This window comes from Arvicanthis niloticus, chromosome 30 (assembly GCF_011762505.2).
Source record: "Arvicanthis niloticus isolate mArvNil1 chromosome 30, mArvNil1.pat.X, whole genome shotgun sequence".
In the NCBI taxonomy this organism is placed as follows: domain Eukaryota; kingdom Metazoa; phylum Chordata; class Mammalia; order Rodentia; family Muridae; genus Arvicanthis; species Arvicanthis niloticus.
The window spans coordinates 21,861,408-21,879,461 of NC_133438.1; the positions used below are offsets into that span (position 1 = coordinate 21,861,408).

Below are 18,054 nucleotides of genomic sequence, written 5' to 3' on the forward strand. Positions count from 1 at the left end.
TCCAATGTTAGATCTATCTTTATTCTTAAACCAGAGAAGAAAAAGACAAGACCTTCCCTAAGCATCTATATCTTTCCCCTGTAGACAGAATGTTGGTTCACTTTGATTTTTATTTAATAAAAAAATCTTAAAGTTAATCTTAACTTTTACATTAGATTTATTTACACACACACACACACACACACACACACACACACACACACACAATCACTAAAGTCTTATGAGTAAATAAAAACTATTGTGTCCCTTTCTATCTTTTATAGAGAGTTTCATATTTCTCCTCAGTGGTTCAGGCTGGCTTGGAGCTCTGGTTGAGGCTGCAGGCGGGACTGACACCCTCTGCTTTAACCTTTGTGGAGGGCACAAAAGATCATGAGTGGAAGAACACAATCCTCATCTATAGAGGAAGGACATCAATAATTGCAGAAAAGAAATTGATTTATATCTACCTCAATGACTTAGGAACATCCATTTTGTGTTCCGTGAGGCAATGAAGTCATAAAGACTAAGGGCATAGTTGAAAGAAAAAAAAATTCATTTAGAAAACTGCTTGAAAAGAGACCACCACTTCACACTCTGAGCTGCTTTTGAAAGTACTGAAATGTGCTATTCAATTATTGACCAAGTTCTGACATCAATGTTTCCAAAAGGACTCAGAGGAAACAGGTAGCCTTTCTTTTGATAATTAGGAGTGAGGTTAGATGCATCATGGACAGCAATTTAAATGTAGCTAAGTCTTACGTAGCTCTTCTAAACTCAGCTCAGAAAAATCTAGGGAATCATAACAGTGTTCCTAGGAACCGAATCCTAGGTCTGTTTAATGGCATGCACAATTCCCCTGTGCGTCTGTCTGACTTTCATTGTGCAATGGTCCGCATCTCAGTTGGAGAAGTCATCCTACGCTCTTCTGTTGCCTAAGCTATGTAAGCATTGCCCCTAACTGTGGAATTTAACTTTTCTTTCTTTATGAACATGACCAGGATGAATGTATTAACACATTTTTTTGCATGACTTTAGTGCTAATTTTAGGGCTATGGAATTTGTATTGGCTCTGCCAGTATGGTAATTTGACAATTTCACAAGTTGGGATTGGCTTAATTGCAAACATTTTGGAATTTCTTCTTCATTTCTGAGCACCTTTTGGTAGCAGCTCTGGGTAGGGACTGGTCAGTGTGGTAGGAAGAAAGAAGTTAAAAGTACGTAACCACCAACGTGTGTGTGCGTCCACATCATGGATGTCTGCTGTATGCCTGGCTCTCCAGACAAGTTCCCCACCAGCTGTTCCCAGATGATGGCTAGTTAACAGCTCTGCAGAGTGGCCCAGGTGATACTGAGGACAAAGGCAATGGTTGTTAAATGGGCAGAGCTGGACACAGGCAGACATGAACATATAACTACTTGCATCCAGTGTCACGACTTTTGAACACTTAACAAACTGAATTCCCTAAATAACGTGCTCAGATTTCCTTTCCTAATTATTGCAATAATTATTATCACTAAACGCCTTGCCGAATACGTGACCATGCAAACTTTTCCTTCTTCTCTTACAGGCTTTTTACTATGCTATGTACCATGTACAGTTATGGATGTAGGTGACTGATAAGATACAGGGTCAGCAATCTTTTGATAAAACTTTTTACCTTGTGGTACCTGGTACAAAATTTCACATTAGTGGAAGTAATCAAAAATGTGTGAGCATTTTTCTCTCCTTGTCATTTCTTTATGTTGGGATCCTTTGAGCTTCTCTTTTCTAGACCATTATAAATAGATGAGAGACGAATGCAAACTGAATTCATTCCACTGTGTGTGTTTTAGAATATCACAGTATAGTCCATTAATATTCGCAACATTACAAATTAGTAAAAATAACTAACAGTTGGTTAAATTTGGAAACATTTGATTAGAAAATATTACTGATGCCCTTCTTGAATAATAGGCCAGTTTATTATATTTATTTATTTCACAGGCACCCCCCCCTCACAGTTAAATGACAGTGTGCAGACTCTCTCCTTCTATCTTATGGGTTCCAGAGATTGAACTCAGGTTGTCAGGGTTGGTAGCAAGTGCCTTTACCCACTGAGCCATCCACCAATAAGCCAATTAAAAAAATAAGGTAATAAAAAATTGTGTTTAGTCTTGCAATAATTTTCCCAATGATCTTCAAAACAGAGAAGAAGGCCAATCCTGTGTTTCCTGCCCTTTCTCTTTGCCTTAGCAAACCCCTGTTCCGTGCTCACTTGAGCTCATGTGGTTCAAGCTCACTTTACTCATAAGTCTGTCTTCCTTACCTAGTTCATGGTCTGGAGACTGGATTCTCATTAGTTTTCTTTAACTTTTCACAATACCCTGCAAGTTGTAGGTATGAATACAAAACGATGGGACTCAATCAGTTCTTTCCTGTATCTAATGGACTCTAAGTTCAAGAACTCTGAACCTTGAGGAGACCAGGATCAAATTCCAGTTTTCAAAATGCAACTTTAACGTAGATGAACTGGGTTGATTCCTTTGACGGTTAGTGTCCTGAAGCACAAGGAGCAGGTTCACAGTCAAGCTGCCTCTCTTATTACATGTACTGCAGCTTCAGATTCAACAAAGATTCTCTGCAAAGCTGGAGAATGGGGATGGGTGCACATGGAGATGTCCAGGATTGTAATTTTCTTGAAAGCACACACAGGGTTTAGAGATGGAAACCGTGTAGGTGCAGTTGCCTGCAGAAATAATGTTTTAAATAGGCTGTATTTTAAAAGGGGTGGGGGAATCTAATTGTGTACAGAAAACAGCATTGGTGGATTTTTAGAACTTATCCTGTGGATTTCCCTTTGATAAGAACTAAAGATGTCATCCCAGAACGAGGCCCCTCCTCGTTGCATTGTAAATGCATTAGTTAGTTTTCATGTGCTTTAAGTAAATCTCACGGGTGTAATGATGGCTGCATCGAAGTCTCACCTTCCAAAGGTTAGCATCTCTGGACATTAGTTTTCAGTCATTCATTAAATAAAAGAAGCTGCCAAATAAACCTTTAAAATAAAATATGACATGTTTATCTCCCCAGCCTCTTGGAAGTCACAAATGGCTGTATTTGTGTAATTTTTTTGTGTATTTTTTGAGAGTCAGAAAATGGTGGATGGAGACACATGGCAGGCAGATATATAAGATCAGATGTGGAACTTTTTCTCACATGGTTGGACATATTCTTTTGGCAAAGTCATTACCAGTGGCTTTTGAGATCTTGAGCAATTATTTGGAGTTAAAATACAAACTAAATTCATTTGCATGGAGAGCAAAATGAAGGGCTCATTTTTTTTTTTTTTTGGTTTTTCGAGACAGGGTTTCTCTGTGTAGCCCTGGCTGTCCTGGAACTCACTCTGTAGACCAGGCTGGCCTCGAACTCAGAAATCCTCCTGCCTCTGCCTCCCAAGTGCTGGGATTAAAGGCGTGCGCCACCACCGTCCGGCTCAGATTTTAATAAAAAAGTAAGGAGACCAGTTGTGACGATTAAAGAAGAGGTAAAGTTACATAAAATGTCAGCATCGTCACCATCATCAGTAGCGGCAGCGGCAGCAATGAAGAGACACATACATATACAGACATGTAGGGAAAAAAGAGAGGAGAAAAAAAGAATGCCAAACCAAAGTCAGACACTATCACTTTAAAACTCAAAGCTAAGAAAGAGTCAAGTTTAAATCATCTAAGATGCTATTTTTAAGCTCTCCCAACTCAGGTCTTGAATAGAACTTATTCAAGCCCTGTGACATCATCTCGTCTGTGTACAAAATCCACTCACGACGTCTTGATGGCTGTCACTGAGAGAAGAACTTTGTTTCATAGCCATAGAGTGGGAGGTGGAGGAGGAAGAGGAGGAGGAGGAGGAGGAGGAGGAGGAGGAGGAGGAGGAGGAGGAGGAGGAGGAGGAGGAGGGAGAGCAGAGTCTTCCACAAGACAGGGTAAAAGGTTTCTCTGGATTTAACTTTTTAACATTTAGTCCTGTTCAGTTGCTATTTTACTTTCATGTTCTTGACATTGACGGCTGAGTTGAGCCACAGGGCTGTGGACTTGCTCTCTGCTTGACAGCATCCACACCTGCTATGCTTGTGGAACGGGCACTGGAGAGGGAGATGCCCCATCTCCCTCAGCTGCACCAGACAGCACTGGTTTTAGACTATTATTCTGGCCTATCATAAAAATCCGTCATAACCCATGTTATCTCCAACTTCTGGGCTCGGGAATGGCTGGAAATGATTGGCTCGTTTTGTAAGGAGAGGAATCACCAGAAGTAAGCTCTTAAGACTCCTTTGGGCAATAGGAAGATTTTTTTTTTTCAAAATCTCAGTTTGAATGAAATTTAAATGAATTTGTAGGAAGCAGATCAAATTTCCTTCATCCCGAGGAAGAAATTCATGCCAGGCACAGTGCGGTTTTCCAGAACCCTTTGCTTCTGAGTTTGAGATGTTTAGCAAATCCAGAGTTTTGAGGGCGATGGTTTGTGGTAAGTAAATTGAAGTGACTAAACTTTCAGGGGATTCTGCATCTCCTGAGGCTAAACACTGAAGTATTAACTCTCTCAGTCTTGTGTATTTTAAATAAATACGGTGTTTTATCTGGGGATGTGCATCTGGACTGGAAGTTTCACTACAAAAATTCCAAACATGTGACATAAGGCTCCTCTGCCTTCCCTTTGTCTGTAACCTTATCCCCCATCCCAGAATACTCAACCAAGTCCCCGCTTCTAGTCATTGTCTCCACTCCTCCTCACCTACCACTGACAGATTTATTTCTTAAGCACAACTCCTACCAGGTCAGCCCTCTTCGCCAAATACTTCAGCGGCCCCCTCAGGTCTACTTTATTCAGTCATTATCACTTACTTTGGCCCTCATGGCTGTCCAAACTCCTGCAGACAAACAGGTCTCCTGCTCTTGGTTCAGTTGGTGTTGTTCACTATATTTTTTCTGCTTTAACACCGTCTCCATAGCCATCTACCTTTGATTAAGCCACTTCAAGTCTTGCCTCCTGGCCCTCTGGTCAGATGCATTCAGTTGTCTCTGTGAGCCCTCATGGTTCCCAGTTAGTACTGTGGTAACTTAGCTTAGCAGGCAAATGTTCAACCCTTTTGAGAGACCCTGTAGACAGGATTATGTCTTGCTTATTGTGGAGCCTGGTTTTAAAAGTCTTTATTCCATGCAAACACATATAACACACACACACACACACACACACACACACACACACACGAAATTAGAAAGTCTATTTAAAAGAAGGAATGAAGGCATGGGGTGGTTACTGATTGCGATGTAATTTTTTTCTCTCTAGCACAGCATGCATTTGCTGACTACAAGGTAGGTAGGTGTCAGATTGAATTAACAGTCCAAAGTAGGTAAAACTCCTCTATACAACAGTGACAGAGGTGAACCCTCGGTCTGAGGAGCTTGAACCTTTGCTTCTTTTGTGAACCTGGTGATTTTTTCTGGCATGACTATAAGTTAATTTCTTCGACTGACTTATAAGTTAATTTCTTTGATCAGTACTGTAATACCTTTACCCATGAATAATCCTGGATGGAAACTTTATCTCTAATACCTGGCAGAAAGGAACAATTTCATTTTCTCTTTGGAAAGGAAGGGCATTTGTAAGCTGTTTCCTTTTCCTTTGTAGGTGTCAAAGGTTGCTTCAATTCCATTCATCTGAGTGAATCTTCTGAGTCATACATGTGTGTAGTTGACTTCAGTTATTTGCACCTAAATACCCATGCTTACACCAGCACAGAAATCCAGGCGGCTACTTGGGCCTTGAGATCCACCCTCAATGACCCATGGTTCCATATGTGTATAGCAACACTGTTGTGACAACAACTACAGCTCTTTATGCTATACAGGGGTAAGGAACAGTGCCCCATCATGGTATTAGCAGTGGGCAAAGCACTGTATTCTTACACTGAACTGGAGCAGAGAGGAGAGACTCACTTTTCTGTGGCTGCTTCTGAGCCCACCTGCATGAGAAACACACCAAACAGCAAAGACACAGCAGGCACACTTGCTCCAGAGCAGCGCAACTGGCTTCCTGTCGCACAAGTCCAAACACAACAGTAATAGTAAGTACTTGGGGATGATGGAAGTCAGAAACACCAAGAGCTCGGAAGGTGGGTCATGTTCGTCAGAGCAGATAGTGAAGCTGGCCAGTCAGAGTTGTTTACAGATGGGTTTGGAGAGGATTAGTCATTTATTCCAGACTTCAAGACAGATAAGTAACAGAGCAGGGATTCGAACCTGGGTTTGCGTATCCTGAGGGTGAGGCTGTGTTCATTATATCCCATATTTTACAGGACATGGGCAAAGAGTCGGGTATATGTGGCAGTGCAGCACAGGATCCTGTTCTTTTCTGGGACACAGTGATAGATCAGGACTTAAAAGATTTCAGATTTATTATTATTTTTTTTAAAGTATGTGGAAATACAATGAAGCATACAAGTGAAACTCAGAATGGTAGCTGTTGAGGGCCGGTGGAGAGGTGGCGAGAGAGAGGAAATGGGAAATTACTGTGCGCTGGGTTTAGAGTTCTGCTACACAAAATGAAAAAGTTCTAGAGACCTGCTGTACAATAATGAACTTATAGTGAAAACTGTGTACTTCAAAAAATTAAGAGGGCAAGTCCCTTATGCTGCTATACGAAAGCATTGTAACACAAAAACAATAAGGAAAACTTCAACATAACTCAAGAATGAGTGTTTAAAACTCAACAAAGGCTTAAAGGTTGAAGATGAAATTGGAACAGGAATGTCAGAGTGAGGGGCATCGTATGCTGATGGTGAGAGACAGCCACCAAAATAGCCAGAAAACAGCCAGAGAGAGAACATAGCACAAATTGAAAGTGATTTTATGCATGTAACTTTCCTATTGCACTGAATGCACAAATGTAATATTGGGAAATAAATAATAAATCACTTGTGGGTTTTAAAATTGAAAACACATGTCTTACGGACACTGACTTAATGTGATTTGATTATGATGTTGTTACCCAAAGAGAGTCACGGACATTGGTTAGTGCCTGCAGCTTTGGACAAGACGAACGTATTTGCTGTGTACAGAGAGCAGAGCAGTTGCTATGGAGAGGGGGGGTGTTCTTGGGAAACAGGCTGATCAGAATAAAACTCTGACAGGATATACATAGCTGTCTGCTTTAACCATTTTGAAGGGTTTTTAGGGGGCCTAAATCTCCTAAAATTATAGCCAAAGGGACACTGCCTGATGTTCCACATGGCCATGTTCATTTTCTTCTGTCCTTTCTAGGAAGGATGAGTTTTATACATGGTCTACATATTTCTAGCTATATTTATAATATTTAAGTACTATTCTAATCAGGGATGCGTACCATTAATCTCTAATCCTCTTTGGTAGTTCTCAAGGTGTGCAGTGGACACTTTTGAGCTGTGAATGGACCGTTTCCAGCTGTGTGGAAAGGGCCTACCTACAAACACCCACTGAACACTTACTTAACTCTGTGGAGAACTGAAGCCTTGAGCACACAGTGTACAGAGTGTTGCAGGCTTGCTCTCCCTTAAGGGAACATGGTAGAATGCCCCCTTCACTTTCATTGCAATGAATAAGGAAGGCTTTAGCACAAAATATCCAGAAATGTGTGAGCATGAAATCTAATGAGTGCTCCACTCTCCAGAACATAATGTTACTGGCCCCTCCTGGCCCCTCCTTTGATAGACTCAGGAGTCCATCACTCCATAGAAACAGGGGTAAGATGGTGTCTGGGATGTAAATGTGGGTGTTGGGTAGGGCAGAGGGTGTGAGAAGACAGAGCTTAGAAAGAGATGGGAAAGGAAGAGAGAAAGAGAGAGAGAGAGAGAGAGAGAGAGAGAGAGAGAGAGAGAGAGAGAGAGAGAAGGAGAAGGAGAAGGAGAAGGAGAAGGAGAAGGAGAAGGAGAAGGAGAAGGAGAAGGAGAAGGAGAAGGAGAAGGAGAAGGAGAAGGAGAAGGAGAAGGAAGGAGAAGGAGAAGGAGAAGGAGAAGGAGAAGGAGAAGGAGAAGGAGAAGGAGAAGGAGAAGGAGAAGGAGAAGGAGAAGGAGAAGGAGAAGGAGAAGGAGAAGGAGAAGGAGAAGGAGGAAGAAGAAGAAGAGAAAGGGAGGGGGAGGGGGAAGAGAGAGGGAGGGAGGGAGAGACAGACAGAGAGAGAGCATTAAAATACTCAGAAATGAGTTTGAAAGTTACCCTTTATGAGTTCTCATAATCAGTTCTGCTGGGATTAAAGACATGCATCATCATGACTGACTATAGTGTTTAGCCAGCTAAGAAATTACTGTCTAGACCAGGTTGGCCTTGAACTCAGAGACATCCACCTGCATCTCTTCCACAAGGGCATGCTGGAATTAAGGTATATGTCAATGTAACAGACCCTGTTATTTATTTTATGGATCAGTTTTCTGATGCAATTAAGAGGCAGAGGTAAAGTCGTCACTCAGGTGAGCTGTCTGTGGCACAGTTTGATTCACACGCACATGCTAAACAGAATTCCAAATGAGTTGAAACTAGTCTAACTTCAGGCCTTAAAAGCAAGACCCATCTAGCTTTTCAGCATCCCAGAGTGTACCCTATCAGTAGTGACAAGTGGCAGTCTGCCCTCTTGGTGACCTTATGTGGTTGACAGGTTTCCTACTGCTGGACGATGAAGACTCAGGCCTGTGCTACTGGGAGAACATCCAGATCTTTTCTTCAGAGTGTCAGAGACATCATGATGGGGACAAAGGTCAGACGTACAGTTAAGTTCAAGGTCTTTCAGCTTGGAACGTTTTCATGACTTCTTTCTCTTTCTTGTGAGTGGTTTTGAATGTCGTGGTTGCAAATTTCTCAGTGTGACTTGGCTGAAAACCACTTAATAATCCTCCAGGAGCCTGACTTTCAAAGCTGTGCCATCAAAATGTATAGCTCCAGGAAGCTCAGGTCACTTAAAATGTGTGATTGTCTGTTACCTGATGTCTAGTTATAGTGCATGTCAGATTTATTCAAAGTATTTGTTTTGAGGATTGAAGGCCCTGAAGCAGATAAGAACCCCACAGGAAGACCAACAGATTCAATACCCCTGGGAGCTCTCAGAGACTAAACCACCAAACAGAGAGCTAGACTGAGGACACCCCTCCCCCCAAGAACATATGTAGCAGATGTGCAGCTCAGTCTCTATCTGGGCCCCCAACAGCTGGAGAAGTGGGCTGTCCTTAAAGCTGTAGCCTGACTGTGGAATCTATTCCCCAACAGGGCTGCTTTGTCTGGCCTTAGTGGGAGAGGATCTGCCTAATTCTGAGGGAACTTGGTACACCAGGATGGGAGGATGCAGGGACGGGGGCACCCTGAGAAGGAGATTGGGTGAGGGACTTTGTGAAGGGGGACCGGGAGAAGAGCAGCATCTGGAATGCAAATAAAAATACTTACTTTTTTACCAACTTTAAGTCAAAAGAGAGGCTGAATGATGTTGCAGCAATAACACTTCTATAATAACGACAATGGGGCAGCATTGCAATAATTTTAGAAGCTGCTTAAAGATACTTTAAACTTAAAAATAAATGGCCAAGTGGCTTCTTCACACATTAGTAATGAATAGTTTAAGGCACAAATCAACCCTGTGGGGATGTGCTGTTAGGATTTATGAGTTGTAGGGGGCATTACTCCCTGGGAGGCATTTGAGGAGTTCTGGGGAGCATTTTTGTTTGTCAAAATGATGGAAAGGGTCAGAATGGAATTTAGTAGAAGGATACCTGACTTTGAGGCTCTGTTTTATATATATATATATGCTGGAGGGTTTCTCTTTTCCATAGCACAGCAGCCTCCCCTGTTCAGGAAGGTAACTTGCAAACGAAGGCAGGGCAGTTTTAGCAGTGGGTCATGGGGTGGAGCACAGAAGCAGGGCGTGTGTGACAGGACTTTTCCAGGACTTTCCCTCCAGTTTAGGAAAAGACCCTGACAAGGCTACCACGATCTTTAACTGGGTTTTCATCACCAGACACATACTGGGGTGCTTAAGGGCTTCTACATTCCCAGGGACACTGCCATGTGGCGTACCTATATGCAGATAAACACTCACCCCCTCAAGAGTTTGAATCTAACTCATACACTAACCTCTGACATATCTTCCCTTACATTTGTTTACACCACAAGTTTTTTTCCAGTATCATTCTTCAACTCCAATAAATTATAATGTATGCATTGATTGTATGCTTTTAAAATTTAGCATCAATAAAACAGACTTTCCTAGTATACAGTAAGGTAAACATATACTGATTAAAGCAAATTTAGAAAAGGTTGTTTGTGTAACAAAATATCATATTTTTCTACCCTTTGTGGATTGTTGCTATAAAGATTTAAAGGGTTGAGAAACAAGACTTGAGGACTGAGAATGTTGGCTCATACTCTTTAATTATGTCCTTTAAAAATGAGGCATTCTCCTTTTATCAAAATACATTCTCATAATCAATGCTCATTTTTAAGAGGTAGAGTCTTCTTATTGAGTTCAGGTTGGTCTGGCATATATGGTGTAGCCCTGGCCCTAAATTCAAGAATTTCTTGCCTCAGCCTCCCAAGTAATAAGACTGCAGGTAGATACTGCCATACCAGGCTTCCACCGTATCCTAAACACTGGTTTTTATAAAAATACAAATGCCTTGAAGGTAGAATGGAGTATATCTAGTTATAACCCTATACCATTGGATACGGATTTCTCCATGAAGATACCTGTTATGGTGTGAGTATGGTTTTATGTGGTTGGATCGGGCTTGGATATGGTGCACTCTCTAAGTGTTGGATGCTTGGTCCTAGTGTGGCAGTTTTGGGTGATGTTACCTTTAAGGGATGGGTCTTACTGAGAGGTTGTTAGGTCATTGAAGACAAAAGCTTAGGATGGTTCCTTCTTGCTTGTTTGTCTTTCAGTAGCCCACATCGGCTTTGAACTTCCTGTGTATCTAAGGATGGTTTTGAACTTCTGATCTTCCTGCCTCCACCTTCACCTCCATGGGACTTCATGCCTTTGAGGTGTGCCTCTAGCCACATCCTAAGCCTGTAGGTGGTTTTCATGGGACCCTGGAGAGTTGTTGAGAGAAGGTTATTACAGACAACAAGACTGGCCTCTCTTGCCTCTGTTCTTGTTCTACTGCAGGACCTAAGCCTGGGGCCTCACTAGAGCTGAGCATACACTGCTTATCATCTTGAGCTTCTAACATGGAGTTAAATAAACTTCCATTCTCTATAAAGTACCCTAAAGTAGACATTTCTGGTTTCTTTGGAGACTCAGGTTATAATGATATTTTGCTGGGGCAGACAGGTGAAAGGATATTTTGCTATAGCAGATACATGAAAGGACACATGATGTTCAGAAAGAATATAAATATGACCTCACATACAGTGGGAGCTTGAGCTTTGGTTCACCTTGCTCCACCTCGCTAGTCTTCACTGATAGCACGGTGGATGTATTGGTTCACCTTAGATTGCATTGCTGACCTTCGTTTGTAGTGGCGTCATAGAGAGAAACCCACCAAAGAACTCCTGAGATTCCTGCAGCTTCTTGCTGATTCTGCAGACTCACGTGGTTGACGAGCCTCATGGTTCTGTCTGGCTTGAGCTGCTGCTGCTGCTTCCTGTGTGGTGTCTGCCTGGTGGACTGGACTGAGAACTGGAATCGTCCCAAAGAACTATTTCTAAACAGGTCCATTTCTCCCATATCCTAATAACCATTCTTTTCCACTGCCTTAGCTGGGTGGTGGGCTAGAGCAGAGGTTGAACCTTTATTAAAGTAGGTTGTGAAAAATCTATGCCTATAGTACCCAGCCTGAGTTATTTTGTGAAAACAACGAAAGACAGAAAAAAAAAAAATACAGGATGATCTCATCTTTGGAGAACTTCTTTGTAACGGGGCAAACTCTCTGACCACTACTGAAGCCATGTATGCACCATGTCAGTAAGAACAGAATATGCCATAAGTAATAACAATTTTTTTGAATGAGCACTTTTGACTATTTATTCAATAGATGTCAAGTCAATACACTGCCAATGTATTGCACAGGAATACAATGTGCAAAGTGTTGCTCTGAGCACTGTAATAGAACAGTGAAATTCTTTTGTTGTTGGAAGTGATCCTTAACTAGCATAATATAAACATGACAGCAAGACTGATATCCATGCGTTAAGAAGGACCAAGATGGGGAGATGGCATTGAATCCCACACCAATTAGATGACTGCAGCACAGCATTGTAAGATACACTCACTGTATTCTTCCACTTGACAACTGCATTTCTGTAGCAAAGCAATTTTACTGCTTTCTGGTTTGTATAGTTTTTCTAAAAATGTATTAACATGTTGATATTTTTGCATGCTCTCTTTAGTCCTGTTGATAACTTTATCCCCAATGTAAGTAGCAGAGTTGAAGAATTTCCTTTTAACTTTTCATACCAAGATCTCATTTCTCTTATATAACTCACATTGTCCTTAAATCACCTTCGAGTTATTCTTTTCTGTTATCTATGCCATTAATACTATCGGCAAATGGTTACTGTTCCCCTCAGTCATTATTGAAAGAAGTACAGCTACTTATTTATTAATAGTCTCCGTTAAGACATTTCACATTATCTTAAAAGGTGATTTAAGGTGTCGAGAGACACTCAATAGAGAGTTAGAAATTATTCTAAAAGAATCACTGTCACAAGACTGTGGTGACACATCTTTATTAATCCCACGTTGTGGGTGTTTCTTACCGATCCAGGTATTAGAGTTAGAGGAGACTCAGCCATTGTGTTCTTTGGTTAGTCATCCCCAACGATCTGAAACCAGAACACGCTGCTACCAATTATTCTCAAAATCTCAGGTGACTCCACTAGCCTTTCTTGGCTCAGTGAATAGAACTTCAATAACAAGAGGAACCAATTCTTCACAAGTTTGTTTTGAGGTTCCAGTTAACAACTGCCATTTAAAAGAATTCACTCAGAACCACTTTAAGATTGGGAGAGTTTGTGAGTCACCCAAGAAAAAGTGAGTTATGCCACAATTAGCTCTTTTCCCTGGTTAGGAGTTTTGAGCTATGCTATAATTCTTTTCAGACAAGTTATCCATGTTTGGCAGTTCTCAATTAAGAGAACATTCAACTGATTAGGATTTCCTCATGTCGAAATATAGTAAACAACCCTCATTTTAAAAGAACATTTCTTGCTTAGGTGTCTTTTTTTTAAATTATTTATTTTATATATGTGAGTATACTGTGGCTGTCTTCAGACACACCAGAAGAGGACATCAGATCCCATTACAGATGGTTGTGAGTCACCATGTGGTTGCTGGGAATTGAACTCAGGACCTCTGGAAAAGCAGTCAGTGCTCTTAACTGCCGAGCCATCTCTCCAGCCCCCAGGTGTCTTAATCTATTCAATTATATAAATGATTGTGTTTGCATGAATCTTGAGAGAAATGGCTCAGTAGTTAAGTACAGTTGCTTAGTGCCCATGTCACAAGCCTCTGTTCAAGAAATGGCTGTAATTCCAGTTCTGAGGGTCCAACATTCTCCTCTGGAGTCCACATCCACTCACACACATGTACAAGTACACAAGTAAACAAACAAAAAACCAACCAACCAACCAACTAACCAACCAACCAACTAACCAACCAACCAACCAACCAACCAAACAACCAACCAACCAACCAACCAAACACATAAGTGATATTTTCCAGTGGATAAAGACTAGTGCCAACATTTTGGAGACCTGGCATTGGCTCTTAATAATTTCTATAATCAAGAGGGACAAACACATTGGAGAAGACTTTTTTATGAAGTCATTCAAAACTATTATTTCTTTCTATTGCGAGAGTGAAGCAGTGATAACCATTCCTGGATACATAGTAGATACTCAGCAAAAATTCACTGAGGAGATGACTCAGTCTCTAACACTCTTATTGGGCAAGCATGAGGACCCGAGTTTCACCCTAAACATCCACGCAAAAAATGAGCAATGGTGTTGGACCAGGGCGGGCAAGTATGGTTAGAAAGGTCCCTGGGGCTTTTTGTCCAGCTGAATTAGTAAGCTCCAGCTTCAATGAGAAACCCTGACTCAAAAAGTAAGGTGAAGATTGACAGAGGGATATATCTAGTGTCAATCTTTGGCCTCTGCATGCACATGTACATGCCAACGTGTACACACACACACACACACACACACACACACACACACACTGAGTGAATAAATGAATAAAGAATAACATGTCTCAACAATAGGGAAGGCAGAAGGATGCTGCTGTGTGGGCTGTAGAGGAGTCTGCTGTGAGGTTTTCCCAACTTGTTGTGACCCACAAATTATGGTGGCCTTCGACACTCGGGGACTCCATTGCCTCTGGTTTCAGTTGAGGACTATAATAATTAGCAGGACCTACCACATTGCCAAGAGAATAAGTAAGGCTTTACATATTAAAGTATTTAGCCCACAGAACACTATCCATAAATACCAGCTAATTCTAGAGTTACAATTTACAATTATCACTGCATAATTACGCAATTATAATTGTGCTAATAATGAATTAAGGTCCTAGACTTTCCTTTAAGAATGTTTTAATTTAGTGTGTGTGTGTGTGTGTGTGTGTGTGTGTGTGTGTGTGAAAGAGAGAGAGAGAACAACCTTCTGGAGTCATTTCTCCCTTTTACCGTGTGTTGGGATCACACACTCCTCCAGTTTGGGCATCTTCTACTTGCTGCGTCTTCCTGTCAGAGACTCTAGAGTCTCCATAAAACCATTGAAACAAAGTACTTCAAGGCCTGTCTGTGGGTTTTATGAAGGATCTTTCTAAAACTGTTTTGGTGTTAGGATGGGAAGTTAGGGTGGGACGTTGAAGTCTTTTTGTAATATACTCAAAAGTAATTGACCAATTATCTGTTAACTACTTTTAATATTAAATTCTCTGTAAAAGATGTGAGAGACGGAATGTTTTTCTTTACCTTTACTCTCTCTCTCACACATGTATGTGTGTGTGTATGTGTGCATGTGCACACATGTGTCCATGTGTATGTGGAGCCCAGTGTTGATATTGGTTCTCCTCCACTTTGGCTCATCATGTTATGTTTAGGACAGAATTCCCTCACTGAACCCAGAGCACACTGATTGGGTAGGCTGGGTGACTAGCCAGCTCTGAGGACCTGCCTGTCTCTGCTTTGCTCACACTATGGTTCCAGGTGTGTATGAGCACACTTGGCTTTTACGTAGGGACTGAGATTCACACCTGAGCCCTTACACCTGCTTTGTACTTTATGGACAATTATCTCCCACAGTCAGTTTAAAATGCAAATAGCAGAATGGCATTCTAGAAGGTTCTTGTTCTGGTTCACACCAACTGCATAGCCTTGCCAGGAGTTTCAACTGATTTACATCAATTTTCTTCCCTTCAAGCCACCATTTACCTTAGTCTTTGTTGACTATGCCTGAAATCTAGTCTCTGGGGACATTTACTCTTTGAAGGAACCCGGAATTTCCCTACCTCCTTGTCTGAATTTTGAAAACAGCTTTAAACACCCTTATTTTAAAAACCCAATCATTGTCCTAATGCAATATCTCTTTCTTCATGGGCCATCCACTGGAATGCCCAGGGCTGTCTCCACTGGGCCCTCCAGTTAGTGGGCCTGCTTTAGTGAGCTGGTCCCAACCTTGGCTGGCTGGCTCTCTCTCTCTCTCTCTCTCTCTCTCTCTCTCTCTCTCTCTCTCTCTCTCTCTCTTTTCTTCTTCTTCTTCTTCTTCTTCTTCTTCTTCTTCTTCTTCTTCTTCTTCTTCTTCTTCTTCTTCTTCTTCTTCTTCTCTCTCCCTCCCTCCCTCCCTCCCTCCCTCCCTCCCTCCCTCCCTCCCTCTCTCTGTCTCTCTCTATCATCTTCTGTCTCCTATAGCCCACAGCCTGGTGTGCAGTATTGCTTAATAAATGTAAATTGCTCCTCTTTAAAAATATAGTAGAAGGTCCTGTGTCTTTCAAAGTGAAAATTGTTTTAAAGAGAGTATGTTTTATGTTTTTTTTTTAAACCAAGAATTCCAAAAACAGAAGATTTAGGATATAAATGAATGAGCAAGAACACGAATGGGATGAGGAACAGAGGAAAAAGAGGCGTGTGGATTTGCAGCCCGAGTAATGGTCAGAATGCTCGATTTGCCTAATGCCTTGAGGCCTCTTGAGAGAAAAGCCACCAGAACTGTCAGCTCCAGAACTGCAGTGAGGAGAATGGCAGTAGTGGCAATTCTCCCACTCCCAGCCTTTCCCAGGAGTGAGCTAGGGGCAGCCACAGCTGTCTTCCCGTGGCAGATGGCCAGCTGCAGATGGGAACGCAGGTGAGCCTTCTCCTGGCTGCCTGTTCCTCATAGGTTCTGTGACCTGTAGAGCCTCTGCGAGCGTGAGGACAGGGGAGTCACACCGGTGTGTGACTTCTAGCTCTGTATTATAGTGACTGAGGTGTGAGAGGGGGAAGCAGGAGGAGAGCCAGGCAAGGCTTGTATCTGCTGGACCCAGTGGGGAAGACACTGGACGCCACAGTAGAGACCCTGCTGAGAAGAGCAGGGGTCACCTCTGCATGGTTGGTGGAATTACTACGTTGGTCTCCCTTGTATTCTGATGGCTCACTGCTGTGGCCAGCTGGGTCTGAGAAATACTGCCACAAATTCATGACCACTGTACTTGGTGGCTTCTCATATTGTCTCACATCCAGCACTCAATCTGACTCAGTTCTTCAGCCCAAAGCTAAAAGTCATTGAATGGGAAATTCAGTTTTTATGTCTTTAGGGTAAAGTTTACACAAAGGACTTCCTTTGTGAGTGAGAAAGGATGCCAGACAGCTAGGTCTTAACTCTTTCACTTCCTTACAACGAACCGCTCACCTGCTCTTTGGTGTGTTTTTGTTTGCTTGCTTTCTGAGTGGGAAAGTAGGCACAATGATGTGGAATGCCTTTGTTTAAAAACTTTATCCAGTGTAAGGGGCTGTTTGAATCAGTGAGCTTGATTTCATGCCCTTTGAAATAAATTTCATCTTTAAATGATAAGCTATCTTTGCAGAATGCCGTCTGTAATTCCTTCCTACCAAATCTTGAATATAAAAGTTCAAATTTGGACACCCATTCTAATTTTCTGCTCAGCATATCTTATAGCTGTTATCCCAGAACTCAGGAGGCTGAGGCAGGAGGACTTCCCATAAGTAGAAAGCCAACCTGGGCTACAAAGTAAAAATCTGTGTCTCAAACGAATAAAGAAACAGAATAATTCTATACACATTTCATCAAATACAGTTTATGGTAGTCACCCTACCTCATACTCCTCAGCTTGCCAAGATGGCTACTCCTACTGTTTTCTGGTTTAGTGTAGTAATTTCAAGTTCTTTATTGTGATATTGCTTTGTTTCATAAAATATATATTTCTAGTGGATACTGAACATTAAAAAATCTAATCTCTCTCTTTCTCTTATCTATCTACCTCAACATCCAGCTATACCACTCTTGGGCATATACCCAAAGGACACTTCATCCTATTACACAACTGTTAAAGCCTACATGAAATGTTAAGGCCTAGGTAAAATGTTACCTGGCTAGCCTGCCATTATCAGGAAACTTTCTCATATGTTCTGCTGTTACTAGGAAACTTTGTAATGCCAAGATTGATTACATATTCTGTTTTGTTCCTGAAACCAATCATGATAGAAGTTAGTAGAACTGTTTTGTATAGGTACTCACAATAAGCTTGGACCCGAACCAACCACTCAACAGCACTTCCTGCGCCTGTGTATAAGCTTTTATGGTACAAGCTGCCCATGGGGTGGACCACAACACAAGAGAGACAAACTATTTGGAATAGGACTTCCATTTTGAATCGTGGTCTAAAAGTTTAAGTTCCTAAGACACCCCCCTTCCCCCCAGGAACTGACATCCTACTTGGGAGAAAGAGACTTGGGTAACTGGCATCCTGGTTAGACAAGTCCCACCTTGGTAGGCAAGTTGGGACATGACTATTAGATAAGACAAGTCCCCTGCCACAGTTGAATTCCCCAACCAATGGGAGCAGGGTATATGTACAAC

General features: G+C 41.8%; 1 protein-coding gene and 1 long non-coding RNA gene across 19 annotated transcripts in view; one reads left to right on the plus strand and one right to left on the minus strand.

The window, feature by feature from the left end:
- The window catches only part of Pde7b (phosphodiesterase 7B), a 313,578-nt gene that overhangs the window by 53,912 nt on the left and 241,612 nt on the right, over positions 1-18,054 (minus strand). The gene's annotated exons all lie outside the window — the stretch shown is intronic.
- LOC143441033 (uncharacterized) overlaps positions 5,851-18,054 on the plus strand; it is a 32,172-nt gene continuing 19,968 nt past the window's right edge. For 15 of the 16 annotated variants that reach the window (XR_013108274.1, XR_013108288.1, XR_013108280.1 and 12 more), the window contains exons 1-2: positions 5,851-6,086; positions 8,648-8,746. This is a non-coding gene — a long non-coding RNA (uncharacterized LOC143441033). The remainder of the gene's footprint in view (positions 6,087-8,647; positions 8,747-18,054) is intronic. The other variant, XR_013108278.1, reaches the window with a different exon arrangement.